At 37.3% G+C, this 16,189-nt stretch overlaps 1 long non-coding RNA gene across 1 annotated transcript in view; it reads left to right on the top strand.

Annotated features, from left to right (window-relative positions):
* Window positions 1–16,189, top strand: part of LOC134789394 (uncharacterized) — a 485,188-nt gene that overhangs the window by 148,755 nt on the left and 320,244 nt on the right. The gene's annotated exons all lie outside the window — the stretch shown is intronic.

The following is a 16,189-nucleotide window of genomic DNA, read 5'->3' as shown; positions in this document are numbered from 1 at the left end:
TTGTAATGGCTCCTCTACACGATGTGCCAACGTCGGCCAATCCAAGGGACGCAGCTATGCGGTAGAATGAGATAGCAATATCACTTGCTCCCTCTAACGCATAAACTGCTGCTAGAAAAGTAGGTTAGGTTAGAACTGCGACCCCTACAGAAAACAAACTGCTGCCAGAAAAGTAGATTAGGTTAGGTTAGAACTGCGTCCTACAGAAAACAAACTGCTGCCAGAAAAGTAGGTTAGGTTAGGTTAGAACTGCGACCCCTACAGAAAACAAACTGCTGCCAGAAAAGTAGGTTAAGTTAGGTTAGATCTTCGACCCCTACAGAAAACAAACTGTTGCCAGAAAAGTAGGTTAGGTTAGAACTGCGACCCCTATTTAACTCACAATGTAAAAAAAAAACAATATTTATTTAACTCTTATTATACTAATGAAATCAAGCTACCTGCTTAAAGGCATCTCTATCGTTTATAAAATCTTTTACAGTGTAGAGTACGCCTTACTTAACAAGGAGCGCTTAATGTGCGACTTAAATTTGTGAAGTGGTAAATTCACTACATCAGTGGGGACTTTGTTACAGCCTCACTTTGTAGGGTTCCGTACCCAAAGGGTAAAACGGGACCCTATTACTAAGACTCCGCTGTCCGTCCGTCCGTCCATCCGTCCGTCCGTCCGTCCATCCGTCCGTCCGTCCGTCCGTCTGTCACCAGGCTGTATCTCACGAACCGTGATAGCTAGACAGTTGAAATTTTCACAGATGATGTATTTCTGTTGCCGCTATAACAACAAATACTAAAAACAGAATAAAATAAAGATTTAAGTGGGGCTCCCATACAACAAACGAACCGAAGTTAAGCAACGTCGGGCGGGGTCAGTACTTTGGATGGGTGACCGTTTTTTTTTGCCGTTTCTTGCATTATGGTACGGAACCCTTCGTGCGCGAGTCCGACTCGCACTTGCCCGGTTTTTTTTTTATTCCTCACCGTAAATTTAGTATGTATTATGGTGGGCAACAAATAAATTCGACCAATCATAGTGTCGCATTGCGTATGTTTTGTCCCTCACGGAGGCACGCGTATACCACTTCTATATTAGGATCCTACCTTCTATAGCATATAGATACAATCAAAAAAGAATTTTTAAAATCGGTACAGTACCTAATGACGGACATATGGAGTAACAAACATAAAAAAAATAAAATAAAAAAATAAACATACAACCGAATTGATAACCCTCCTTTTAGATTTGGAAGGCGGTTAAAAATAGATTATGTTTACTGATATCACGTGTGGGTAAAATATTGCCAAGACTGATTGATAGGTATGGCTCGCACTGTCAAAATAAAGTTATCACTTATCACGTTATCAGATTCAACAGTTTGTTAGCAAAATTTTCTGTTCAAATGTTTCATCGTTGACTGTACTTTTCCTTAGACAATCAAATGAGAATAATTAAGACGGTTCCAACCAGCCCAAAGTTGCGATTCATAATAAAGAGTTCCGATGATGTCGGTGTTCTCCTGCCAGTTCAGTACGCATCATATTGCACTGACACTGACATCCATACGTACCTATTGGTATGCTAAATTTCAAATATTGTACATCGGAAACTGTACATAACTGACATACAAAGTTATCCGTTCTCGTTGTTTTTGAGCTTATATCTATGAATGTATAATCAGACATGATTTTAAAATTGACATGTTTAACCCTTGTTTGCATGGTGATGGAAATTTCCATCATATTCATAACATTGTCCTATGAATTAATTTGTAAGTGATTGATATTTTTTTTTCAGACCATCAACTTTCAACACTTATCCATTTTCCGATTTAAGTATAACTTAAATTTACGCTGTACCTACTTTAATTTATAAAATTAAGTACTTATACTTACATTTGTTTTAAGACGAAAAGTTGGAAAACTTGGAAAAAAAGCAGTTGTTGATGAATTTTGGGCGTTTTTTCGGGGTTTGTAATTGTTTTATATTTAAAAACTTTATCATAGGTATATCACAAATAGTGTAGGTACCTTTCTGACGTAGCAAGATTTTTCATATAGGTATCTCTTACTGGAAATTATATATTTACATAAATGTGATTTAGCCTATGCAACTTCTAACACTGTTTTAAAAAAAAAAAAAATTTTCCCCGAATCAGCAAAGAATTGAGTTACGTGACACATATATTAGGTCATTACCTATGAAATTGGCGTTTTGTCCGGAGAATTTCAACGAAACACGAATTTCCATACAATTAATTTTGCGGATATTTTTTTGATGGCTAATTCAAACCAAACAAAATTTTTCCAGTAATTTTTGACACCTTTAAGGTATGTTTTCAATATCTCCATTTCTTGAAAATTGGTACCATTAGAAAAATATAAGTAATTTTAATACTCGAACCGACAGCACATGAAAAGACCTATTTTCAAGGCTTAATTCTGAACACTTAACAATAAAAAATAACAATTAATTGTATGTAAAATCGTTGTTTATTGAGTGCACTGTAGTTTTATTGTAATTGTGTATGTACTTTTGTAAAAAAAAAAAAACTAGGATCAGACTTATATCTATGAACAAAAACGCCAATTTCATAGGTAAGGACCTAATATTAAAATCGGTCAAAAAGAAAAAAAAAACATGCAAAGACGTGGTTAACATAATTTTTCCTAATCTGATATTTTATTATTAATAATTTCCTAATTTGTAGTTTTATATTTTGGAGACGTAGCAAGAATTGTAATTTAAATTTATAGTGTGAATAATTGAAATTGTATTGTTTGCATGTTTACTATGCCTCTTGCTTTATATTGCATGCCTACATAAGTACATATCATAACCATCTATGTTTTAAGGGAGTTCCCTCTGCCAACAAACTGCCCTGTAGTTTGGCAGAAGAAAAAAAACTGTAAGTATAATAGGGTTTATTTCATCTGAATAATTGATTTTTCTTTGAATCTACATACCTACCTATGGCTCACCAATTGTATTAAAACACTATGTTCAACATATGTTCTTGCAATAAATATATTTTAATTTCAGAAATTGATAAAAGCAATATTATTTTACTAGTCAGAAGATCGGTAGGTATATCTTTATAATAATGCTGTGCTTCGAATAATATGTATATCCCACACAAGCCTCAGATAATCATATAAATTCTCGCCTTAGATGAAGGCCGTGACTGTGACACCTAATGAATTAGTTAACCTACGCTGACGCTTCAAGCGATTAGGTTTAGTCACTCAATTAACTGCGCTACAATAGCTTTAAGATCGCTAATGATTTAGGAACACCTAGCTCAATGTGGAGCAGCACAAAATGTCGACATTCAAGTCTACAACTTTAGACAGTGGGTGAGACAAATAACGAGTGTCTGACACTTTGTTTAATGCTATTCGAATAGTATCAATCACAGCTCTTTACCAAGTTCAATCGAATCAGGCCGCGTAGCCAAGATGCCAATCGCTTACGCTCCGTAGCGATCGAAACGCAACTGTCACTGTCGCGCTAATATGGAAGAGTGATAGAGAGACATAATGCTTTTCGTTGTCGAAGCGATAGCGATTGTAACCTTGGCTAGGCCGGCAGACGCGCGAAAATTGTTTTCATCGATAAGTTTCATCGCAAATTGCTATTGACTGCCCTTACATTACAGCTCACAACTTTTGTCAAACTTATAATAATTCTCGTTGAATATAGCAGTAGATTTGAAATAACTAACAGGAGGAAGTACAAATGTTGCACAGAGGAAATTTTTACCTATCATATACATTACGAGTAACTAACTAACAAGTCAATTCGGCCGTTCACCTGATATCAAACCGATATTTGAGCAATGAATTCAGAATATCAGAAACGAATTTAGCATCCTTGAGTTACACGAAAATGATACCAAACTTGACCACATAGCAAAACTTTATTTTTTACAAATTTCGGGGGGCGCCTACCCTTAAGTCAAAATTTTGCATCATAAATTCGATTGGCTCCCCTTCCTAAATCAATCTGTGAGTCAAAAGGAGCAACTCTGCAAAAGGAAATTCCATCATCATCATTTGCCGTATAATTAAGTGAACACCAAGGACTATAACGGGTGTGGCCTGTAACACGAGCAAATAATTAAAACATAGAGTGTACTCCTCAAACGGTGATACCTTTGTTCAACAACTTTTAAAAATTATGAAGTCTTTAGACTTCCTATTTTTCATACAAAATAAATTTTATCGACAATAATGGACGCCATTATCGTTGTGATTGACGTTGCTTGTCACGCCTTAAACATAACAAAATTCGCAATACATTGCGTCTTAGAATAAACTTTAAAGTGTATTAAAAATCAAAATGCAAGTTATTTTTAAAAGTCGCTGAACTAATGTCGGTCAGCGTGAGGAGTGAAGCCAACAGTTTAATTTATTGCTCATATTACAGGCCACACCCGGTATAATTATGTACTTCGATCATTGGCAGTAGGGCCGCCGAGACACGTGTTTCTGTTGGTTACATTCGTTGAAGATGCGAATAGAATATACTTACTGTTCGGTTTTTTTTTTCAAGTAAGTAACTTAATCATGCTGAGATTAACGTCTTTTTATACGAAGAAAGGAGGGCGAAAAATAGCCAAAAACTGAGTCGTCAATAATTCCTTTAGCTTTTCGCTAGTTGTTTTTCGTTTGTGCTGTAACAATAACATGTACAGTCGCCATCAGATATATCGGAGCGGCCAAGGTGTTCACAATATCGGAACACGCGCTCTAACGCCCTGACAATAGAGGCGTGTTCCGATATTTGTGAGCACCTTGGCCGCTCCGATATATCTGATGGCGACTGTACGGCGGTACAGTGAGCAACTCTCCTTCTGATTTGTAATATGAAATAAAACTTTACGTCGATTAATTAAGTTCAACAATAACCCTTGCATTTCAACTCCATGAAGTACTCGTACATTTCCATGAACGGTGGCACTTTCGTCAGCGGCGACGGCGACGGGTCCCCTACATTGTGTTGCAAGCCTGCGTGGGACCGTCGCATCCACGGACCGACACTACAGTAATCTACAACCCGTGTATTTACTTAATTGTCAAAGCTATGTATACTTAAGGTGCAGTAGGTTCAGCTAGCATAGCTTCTGGAAGCTGTTAGTAGCGCCCTAATAACTTTATCGATTAGAAACCTGATTAAACAACTTTCGCTAATGGAAAAAATCACGAACATATTTAGGAAGGTACTTATGAAACGCACCATTATGAATTTGTAATTATTTTTGTACTGTTTATCAAAAAGAGTAATATCATCTTTGATCGAACTCATTGATTACTTTTTAGGGTTCCGTACCTCAAAAGGAAAAAACGGAACCCTTATAGGATCACTCGTCTGTCTGTCTGTCTGTCCGTCTGTCACAGCCTATTTTCTCCGAAACTACTGGACCAATTAAGTTGAATTTTGGTACATATGTACGTTTGAGACCCAAAGACGGACATGTAACGTAAACAAATGAATTTTAAACATGCTGGGGGCCACTTTTCGGGGGGTAAATGAGAAAATAAAATAATAAAGTTTTTCAGACTATATCGTTTTGCATATCAAATAAAAGAGCTCATTGTGAGATTCTCAAATATTTTTTTTTATAATTTTAGGATAAACAGTTTAGAAGTAATTCAAGACAATAGGCAAAAAATTAAAATTCCCCCCTTTATCTCCGAAACTACTGGGTCTAAACCTATGAAACAGTTCTTTAAGTATCCGAACGTTAATATGGGGTCAATGCAATTTCATCAAATACTATTGAGCATAACTTTTGCTGTTGTCCCCAGTTTCACGGTATTTCGGATATGAGAAAATATGTATCTGTGGGCTAACTCCAGCCCTAGTAGCACGGTCGCATTTTTATCATTTGTCACCATGCCTGTCACGTTCTAACAAGTATGTAAGTGCGAAAGTGACGGACATAGTGATAGTCGATAAAAATGGAACCATGCTGAGCCCGCTGGTTTCATACATATTTTTTCAGAAAGTCTATGTAATGTCCTCTTATTGGGCAATGCAAACATTGTTTCCAATAGTGATGTGCCGTTACCGGGAAAATACCCAAGGTGGGAATATTCCCAGTAACGTTACCGGTAAGATTCCCAAGAATCAGTAATTTAAGGTACCGTCAATATAGCCAACTTTGCCCGCTTATTTCGAAAAAACTCGAATTTCTCAAAAAAAAATATGACATCGTATGACTTTTTTTGCTCAGCACGTCAATTGTAATCAACCGCATCGGTTTACTTGAAGAAAAATTTTTTAAATCCTATTTTTACCTACTATTTTAGTCTCCGACCGAAACATGTTTTTTTGCCGAAATCGAAACCGAATGTTCGGCATTGGCTCTAGTTTCGGCCGAAACCGAAACCGAAACTTTTGTAGACTTGTTAAAATCGTTGAAAAATGTTTAAAACCGCTTTACACATATTATGGGGCTGTCAACACCCGATGTCCTTGAAATTGATGTTACTTAAGCAGTTTTTTAAGAAAATTACTAGAGTTAGACCAAGATAATTCTGCAACGATTTTGATAACACACGCAATGCAAGTGTTATTTTAAACGTCAAAACTTCTATAAAATTATGACGTATAAATAACATTCGCACTAGTTGCACTGCGTAAACCGCGTATGCTATCAAAATCATTGCAGAATTTTCTTGGTCTAACTCTATTCATTCACCAGTCAAGCTAACATGTAGATACAGGGTCAACCAAAAAACCAACCAAAAACGCGAGCGCAGCAAGCGCGAAATTTTTTGTTAACAATATCGCAAGGCCGGGTACCGATCTTCACCTGGGCCTAAAAGTCCGAAGTGCCCCAGTGAGGCGAACTTTCATGCGAAGTCAAAGCCGTGCTTCAGGCTTCAGGATAAGTAGTTGAGCACAGACTCCAACCAATATCCATTGTATTAAAAAGCGAGACCGCAGGCCGAGCATGGCGCAGCGAGGCCAAAGGCTAAGCTGAAGCAGCAAAGGAATTCTGGCCAAGATGGGACACTCTGACAACACCGATTGTCGTATGTGTGGCGAAGAGGAAGAGACAGTGAAACACTTAATGTGTGAATGTCACGCCCTCGCCAGACAAAGAATGAAGGACTTTGGAGCAGGATACCTGGAACCAAAGGACTTTAAAACGCTACCCATGAGCTCCATCATCCAACACATGGATATGGTGGGAAAAGCTCTTGAGTAGTTGACGGATCTTCTCTAGGGGGTAATTGCACAAAAGATCCCTATGGGTCGAAGTGTATCCGCAAGGGCCCCCGAAAACAATAAGATAAGATAAGTTGAAGTAGAGGACACGTGGAACACAAATCAATGGTAAATTGAGGTAAAAAGTGAGGCTAAGGTCGAGCATTCGTATAAAAAACTGCACTGGGGACACTTTTAAAGATTTTTTCTTCGTTTTAACCTATTGGTTACTACTATTGTCAGCTATTCAGCCCCGCAAAATATTAACTATTGAGAAAATCAACTTTGCGGCACTAGTTAAGCGTAGCCTTTAGCCTCGCTTAAAATTTGCCATTAGAGGTAGATAGGAAAATGACTGAATAAGTGAGTGAATAAGAGCGTTTAGGGCTGATTTAGACGGCGCGCGAACTCGCATTAGATTTTAGTTACATTGCGGACTCTGGATTACGTCCAATTCAACCGACCAATCAAAACCCGCAATGGTATGAAACTCGCACGCGAGTTCTCGCATCGTCTAAATCGGGCTTAAAAGACTTCGTTCGACTCGGGCGGTAAGAGCGTGCGAATTTCAATCCGAAGGTCGCAGGTACCAACCCCGGCTCGTACCAATGAGTTTTTCGGAACTTATATACGAAATATCATTTGATATTTACTATTCGCTTTTCGGTGAAGGAAAAACATCGTGAGGAAGCCGGACTAGTCCCGATAAGGCCTAGTTTACTCTCTGGGTTAGAAGGTCAGTCTGATGGCAGTCGCTTTCGTAAAAAACTAGTGCCTACACCAATTCTTGGGATTAGTTGTCTATTGGACCCCAGGCTCCCATTTCCATTGCCACGGCTCGGCAAAAATTCCGGGATTACGCGAGGAAGATGAGGAGTTTTCTTATTATTCTCTTGCCCAGGGCCCAGTAACATGCGACAGTGCTATCTATTCACTCCGATACAATTAGACAGTGTGCGCGTTATAGATATTGACAGCCTCTTAAGACTGCGTCGACCGTCCAGGGGCGCCCTCATTAGTGGAATTGTGTTTTATAATAAACCAATTAATTTCTGTACAGTCGCCATCAGATATATAGGAGCGGCCAAGGTGCTCACAAATATCGGAACACGCCTCTATTGTCAGGGCGTTAGAGCGCGTGTTCAGATATTGTGAACACCTTGGCCGCTCCTATATATCTGATGGCGACTGTACCTATACATGAATCAGTATAATATATGTAGGTATTAATATTGTTGTCCTACTTATTCTCCAACTTTTGGTCTTTGTCCGAAGTACCATTTCGTAAGTTTCGGCCCGGCCGAAAGGTTCGGCCGTTTTATGGCCGACACCGAAACTACGGCCGAAACATGATTTTTTGGCCGAAACTGGCCGAAACCGAAACCGAACCTTCGGTCGGACACTACTATTTTGGCGTTTTAGAGGGCGGGCAAAGATATCCGGGGTTGTGGCCAACATTGCCCACGTCAATTTGGTGCTGAAATACAGCTCTTATGATGATGAAGTCTAAGAATCACGAAAAGGTTTTGGGAAATCCTACCATTCCCTGTTAATAACTTATCGATAAGTATGTAAACTTTTGAATAAATCGGGTGGGCAATGTTGCCTACCCGTTTTTGCCCTTTTCCATACAAGACTCACCTAAGCATTTTACAAAGGCTAGGGTTGTCACTTTAGAGAAAACCTGTTACAATAGTTTAATGGCCTAAAATATGAGTTTCGCTGAATTTTTCATGCGTAAAAGGGATAAAACATCTAAATAAAGGATAATAAGACCAATCAAATACAGTATATATTTATAAACTTACTTTAGTGTACAAACATAACCTTCTTTTACTTGCGAAGTTGGGTAAAATGGGTAAATTTGTCAAAAGGTCCAACCCTAAGCCGTTTTTGGTGGTGGGCAATGTTGGCATCCATAGGTCTGTAAAGTACCGGATTACATTACCCACCGCCAAAACTTTTGTGTCTTTAGGCCTTTTTAGATTAAACCTCAATGGACATAATCTATGCTTCATGTTTTATAACCGAAACCCGGAAATATTTGTCAAAGGGTTCTCAATTTTTTTCTACATGCATTCATTTTTTAACAAATTTTTGCCCGCCGAAATATACCCTATATTTGACAACTCGCTGAAAATTCCCAATTCAAGTTGTGTATAGTTTTGTCACAAATTTAACCGATTTTCTGCTAAAAATAGCAGGGTGGCCATAAGTATTTTAATTTTTTCTACATTAACGAATTTGCTTAAAATTGTCGTTTTGGGCAAAATTTCCCCTGGTGGCAAAGTTGGCTATATTCACGGTACCGATTGTACTTTAATGAAAAATATCCGTCATTTTGGTTTGTTGACCTGAGCCACATTTTACCACATTTCTTGAAGGTTTATTAAAAATACAAATTTTATAACACCGAGCTATTCCACTCATAGAGGTTTCGGAGACGGCTGCTTCCAGTTACAGAGGTAAAAATAAGAAATTTTCGAAAAAAAATATTCCGCTTATAGAGGTCCCAAAATGCCACTTATAGAGGTAATTCGTTGCCAAGGGACTGGAACCGAGAATTTGGGTCCACTTAGGAGGTTTTCCACTAACCCAGGTTCCACTTATCCAGTTTCCACTGTATTCCCCTTGTCTGGGTATAGTCAAAACCAGTTACTCATTGAATAATACCAGAATTTAAGTAAAAATAAAACGAAAATTTAAAAATAAGTTTGTTTTAATGATAATCATCACAGTTTTATTATGAGTAGGTACAGTACAATGACATTGTTTTTATTATGTTAAGTGGTCATTTTTTACAGCTTAATAAAATTGATATAAAAATATTCTTATATATTTATGAATATTAATCAACAAATGTACAATTCAAGTGATATGTTTTATGTAAGTTTACATATCATGGATTTTTTTAACATATTATTTATTAGGACAATGGACTAACTTAAAAAAAATGTTATACAACAAAATCAGTCACATAATTATGAGAAGTATAAATTGTCACAGTTAATGATTTTTAACTTGATACATCACATATATATATTGTTACATGTATAGTTAGCCACAGACGTTATTATACGTCAACCCCAACTAGCAAATAGTCGTATAAGAATTGATTTACTCAGCCTGTAATCGTATAACAGCCGAGTTACGGTTGTTGAAGCACCAATATATCGTATAATAGCGGTTAACTCGACTATTTAGCAATTTTCGCTAATTAGTGCTATAATCATGTCGTATAAACGTTTATAGCACTATCTTTTAACACTTTTATTCCACCTTTTAATAAATGCTGAGTTAGCGCTACTAAATCACTTTTATTCAGCATAATTGTTCTATTAAAATCATATAACAGCTATAGATTAGCTAATTGTCTGAATAAGGCGCTTTAATACAACTGTTACTCAACTCTCTTCTCTGTTGCTATAAAAGCCTATTAAAAGCAATCAAATAACCATTTGGCAACAATACTGCTGTAACAGCGCGCTTATATCATAATTCGGGTAATGGGGTTCAAACCGCTGTTATAGGAGCTGAAGTGTATTTACAGGTTTTATTCAAAATGTATTCAGCTTAGAGTACTTTTAAAGAGTTTTGAACTACATTAACAGCACAAGTCAGCCATGTTGACGTTTCAATATAGTCCGGTGGCCAACTGCATGAAACCCTACCTGACAAAAAAATAGAATAATCCTACTCTGTAGGGGTAGCTGACTTTTAGTAGCATCAACTGTTCTTGGTCGGCCGCGGCTTAATTTGGAAAATTTTGCGCTAATGGCAAAATAGTGGCACAAAAATTCATAAAAAAAACCCCATCGTATAATAGAATGAAACTTGCATGGTAGGATAGCTGCCTTTGAGGACAGCAAAACAAAACTGGTCAGCTACATCCTGTGTTGGCAGGTTCTTGTGTCCGACCGAATTTGTGGTACCATGTGACAGCTACAATTTACCTCATCGAAAAATAGAATCAAAACAACTGATTGTAATACCTACATTAAATTTGTTGACATATGTCTTGGTCGGCCTCACCTTAGCCTGACAGCGTTTTCAGTCCGTCCGCATTAAAAAAAAAGTCAATGGCAGCTATCCTACCATACAAGTGACATTCTATTTTTCGATGAGGTAAATTGTAGCTCACTTGGTACCACAAATTCGGTCGGACACAGGAACCTGCCAACACAGGATGTAGCTGACCACTTTTGTTTTTTTGATGAATATTTGTACCACTTTTTTGCCATTTGCGCAAAATTTGCCAAGTTAAGCCACGACCGACCAAGAGCAGTTGAAGCTGCTAAAAGTCAGCTACCCCTACAGAGTAGGATTTTTCAATTTTTTTATCAGGTAGGGTTTCATGCAGTCGGCCATCGGACTACAAATCCATAAACATGGCGACATCATGTGCTATAAGTGTAGCAGTAAACGCAGTTACTCGACTTATAGTCGAATTAATGAGATATAACAGAAACTAGATCGTGTAAGCAAATTTTTACTTATTTTTATTAATATTTTTTTATTTAAATTTAAGAAAATAGGCGGCCCATGAATATATATGAACCAGTGCCTTTGGTTTTATCAATAAAGTATTTTTCGCGCTGGGTTTTACTGTATTACGTGTACTTACAGACAGTAAAAACTTATGTACACAATCACGGTAAAAATAAATGTCATGGATGACAGCAGTAAAAAATACTTAAGTACCTTTTTGTTTTATTAGACACGTGAAGACGATTAGGCCTCAAACTTAATCAAATAATTGAAATATAATCGCTTACCTGAGATCGTTTTTAGCACTTATTAGTTGAATAAAAGCATTTACTGCACTCTTACACATTTAAAATGCCGAGTAAAAGCAATCCGGCTACCTTTACGAAACATTTTTGCTGAGAAAAGGCAGTGCGGCTGCTTTTATAGAACACTTTTACTGAGTAATAGTAAATTGCTAATGTTTATAGAACAAATAGTCGAGTAAAAGCACTATCGTTAGTATCGTTGCTATTAAAACACTAGAAGTGCTTTTATCCACTTTTACTCAACTCTTACAGCATCGATTTGCTTCTTATACAGCGCTTACTCGATTTTTATAACACTTTTAGTCTGTATAAGTGCGCCTTTTCGCGTTGAGTAAACGCTTACAGGACTTCTACTCGACTGTTTTTACACCGTTTATAGCACCAAAAAGCGAAAATAAAAACGTGCTCTCAACTTTTATAGCACATAGATTTGCTAGTTGGGCCATACCGGTAATGGTATTTTACTGACGGCACATCACTTCTTTGGGCTTTGCTTCATCAGCATTAGAGCCATAAGTTTTTCCTTCATCGTAAACCTTCTGGCCATTTTGTTGTTGCGGCATTGCCTTAATTGCATTAGCACAAAAGTCTGTGCCTGCTTGTTAAAAAGGTTGAAATTCTTAAACAACTGCTCGTTACTTCTATAGTATTTAGCTTGTGAAAGTCTTTCTTCACTTGTCTCCCAAACATGATGACGCAATATTCATCAAGTTTTTTCCGAAACGAATTTCCTTCCCTTTGAACATAATTGCTTCAGAATCGAACCTGTAATAAATAATTATAAGTTTAAATAATAGTTAATTGACCGAAGCGAAGCGAAGGTCTACGTTTTGACTCGGGCATTTTGCTTTCGTATGTCCGGATGTTCTCCTCTACAGGTCGCAATTCTTAACCGATTCTCGTGAAATTTTGTGACCGAATTTTATGACTAAATAAAATTTTTTTGTCAATCCGGTTTTTGGAAATTTTTAAAAATGGCGGAGTCGTGATACCTGGCGCCTAAACAAATAGTCGTATCGATATCATAAGACTTTTTTCTTTTTGAAACATGTTTACAGAGTTAATAGCAAAAAATGCAGAAAAAAATTATCGCTGGTTTAGGCGGTATTTAGATATTTAATTTTAACTAATTTTAATTTGAGAAGGAGTAGCTAAATTTCGTCAACCCATCTAAGAACTATTTGGCTCAGTTTGTAAACGTTTGCTTTTTCTGTTTGCACAGAGGGTCTGGGTTCGATCCCCAGTAATTGTATGCTGGGATATTATAACTTTTTGTATTTTTTTACACATAAATTTCGTATTGTTTTTCTTTAATTTACTATACACCGTGTTTTTATTGAATTCCGTTAACTTCGGGGTATAGTTAACTACGTTTATAAGAACTAAATGGCATAGTTAATTTTCAAAAAAAAAAAATTTTTTTGTTTTCTTTTTTGTTTTTTTTTTTGTTTAAAAAGTAATTAAATGTAGCATATAGCGTTGTTGTAACACGGGCATTACATTTAACTCAACCAAACAATTGAAATCTGTGACATATCAATGTCATTTCGTACATCAATCGACCGAGATTGTACTTAAGTTTAGTAGCAAATGTATGAACTCATTCTAAACACTAATCAATATGTAAGCCGGCCCTAAGGCAAGTGTACACGCTTGTAGAGGCCTTATAGTAAAAAAATAAATTATGGATTATCTCCGAAATGGACTTAATTAGAACATCGGTGTCTTTGAGAAAGTTACTTGATTTAAGATCAGGAATGCACCCTTGAAATTAACGGAAATCAAAAAAAACACGGTGTATTTAAAGCTCTTAGCACCATGTTATTTCAAGCTCTGCTCGCGAGGTCTACAGCTCACAGAGCCACTAGTATAATTGAATGAAGATAAATTTCAATGTCATCAAGCCAATGAGGATAAATGCGCAATGTTAACTCAATTATTATAAATCAATTATTGGATATACCAAATCCACATAGGTAGAGTCGGTCTAAGCTGAAGAGAATTTTATAAATCAGGGCGTGGAAGTGTTATAGGATAAAGATAAAGATAAAAGATTTTTATTCGTGACGATCACAAAACATGTACGAACATGTACAGAGCTACAGACAACAACAGCGAGGAAAGAAGAAATCAATAAAGGGGCCACTGATTACCAGTTCGCCGGACGATATCGGCCTGTCAGTAAAGTTGTTCGGAGCTGTCAAATTTTGCGTTTAACTGACAGGCTGATATCGTCCGGCGAACTGATAATCTGTGGGCCCCTTAAGTGTGCATCACGAAATCGACGATAACACTTCCACGCTCTGTGCTATGAATATAAATCGATAACTTATCGTAAACGTCATAACGTCAAATGTCTATGAATTACGACGTTTAAAACTAGAGTTAGACTAAGAAAAGCCTGCAGCGATTTTGATAGCCCACGCAGTGCAAGGTTTTTTTAAAGGTCAATCTTCTATGAAATTATGACGTACGGGCGGTATAAATAACACTTGCACTGCGTGGGCTATCAAAATCGCTGCAGACTTTTCTTGGTCTATCTCTAGTGGCTCTGCGAACTGTAGACCTCTTGTCATAACGACTCAACGAACTAAGTATTTTCTCTTTTACATTTTCTAAGCTTAAGGTGGTTCGCTTTCCAAACAAAAAATAATTGTGTTTTATTAAGTCATTACACACTATTAGTACATAAATATATAGTATTTTATACAATCGTTAATTAATAGAGAGCTTTTCAGTCAAGTACCGTGTTTAGGCCATGAAGCTTGCTGAGTTGCCTAAGTAAGGTACGAGATTGAAAACTTGATTATATCACTATCGTATACAATACTTTTTATACGAGTCAACAAAAATAATACTTTAAACTAGCAGAATCATATAGGTAAACAAACCAAAAGTATACAGCTAAGATACGCGAGCAGCCGCGATACCTTCATACCCGTAGCTCCCCGGCCGAGGCCCGGCTGGTCAACGACACCTTCTAGTAACTCATGAGGCCCTGGTACTTGCTCCTTGCTATATTTAATTTTTAAACAGTTTTTTTCTCGATTTTAGCCACCGTAGCCTATGGAGACTAACAAGTAACGCTAAGCGGTTTTTGTAGTCTATGGATGTACCTATATTATGGGTGTCTCATGCGCGTTTCTGACTTATGAAGCAATTGTTCCTACAATACAACCTAAAATAAATAATTAATTTGAGCTATGGTTTTGTTTCGTCCTCTTGACCGCGGCGAGCTGTGATTGGTCAATTTCATTATAGTTGACTAAACTGTATCGAAAGAATATTATAGTTGAGTTGGGAGCCCATACATTAAAAGTACCCAAATGCAGTTTGGTATACGAAATCTTAATTTAAGAATTACAGTCCACGAGTAGAAATAGTACATTACTACAGAGGCCGGGACACAAGGGGGCCGAAGACATAGACGGCCGAGCGAAGCGAGACCGGATAGGTCTGAGGCGGGCAACCCCATATTTCTCGCCGAGGTATGTATAGTGCTTTTCTCAAAAATGCAATGAAATAATAATAAAAATGGATGATGATGATTGTTTCATGCCCTAATGTGATAGGTTGTTCAGTGCGTGGGATTCCTATGGGGAACGAAATTTTATTTTATTTTTGCGCTACGATGCACAGTTTAGGAGATACAGCCCTATAAATATATTTCTTTCTTTTTTTCTTTTTTTGTGTTTTTTCAAATATGACTTAGGGCCTTCATAAAGGGGAACGCAAATTTGATTATTTTTGCGCTCCGAGGCCGCAGCGCGGTGCGACAGTGTGTTACCACTTTAATGGCTGAATGCCACGATGGTGTGTCACAAATATCTGTGAAATGGAAATTAAAAAAGAGGACTTTGCCGGCCTAGGCCTGCAAGATTTGTATGAAATTCCATTAACGACCTCTTGTCCTAGCCGCACCTGAAACGTCATACGTCATACGTCTATATGTCTTCGGCCGGCAACCCCTTTCGTCCCGGCCTCTGTAGTAATGTACTATTATGGTCCCAGAAGTCGACAAAGAACCTCTTGAAGTGTGTCGTTGGTATATAGGTAATATATGTAGGCACGTACGTATAGTATTTTTCAAACTCGATGGGTGTCATCTCCATATAAATCTTGCAAAATTGAATTGAAATGACACCCGTTATCCTACCCATCGAGTTTAAACAATACCGCAGTT

Source organism: Cydia splendana, chromosome 3, assembly GCF_910591565.1.
Source record: "Cydia splendana chromosome 3, ilCydSple1.2, whole genome shotgun sequence".
NCBI lineage: Eukaryota > Metazoa > Arthropoda > Insecta > Lepidoptera > Tortricidae > Cydia > Cydia splendana.
This window is presented reverse-complemented; position numbering and strand designations above follow the sequence as displayed.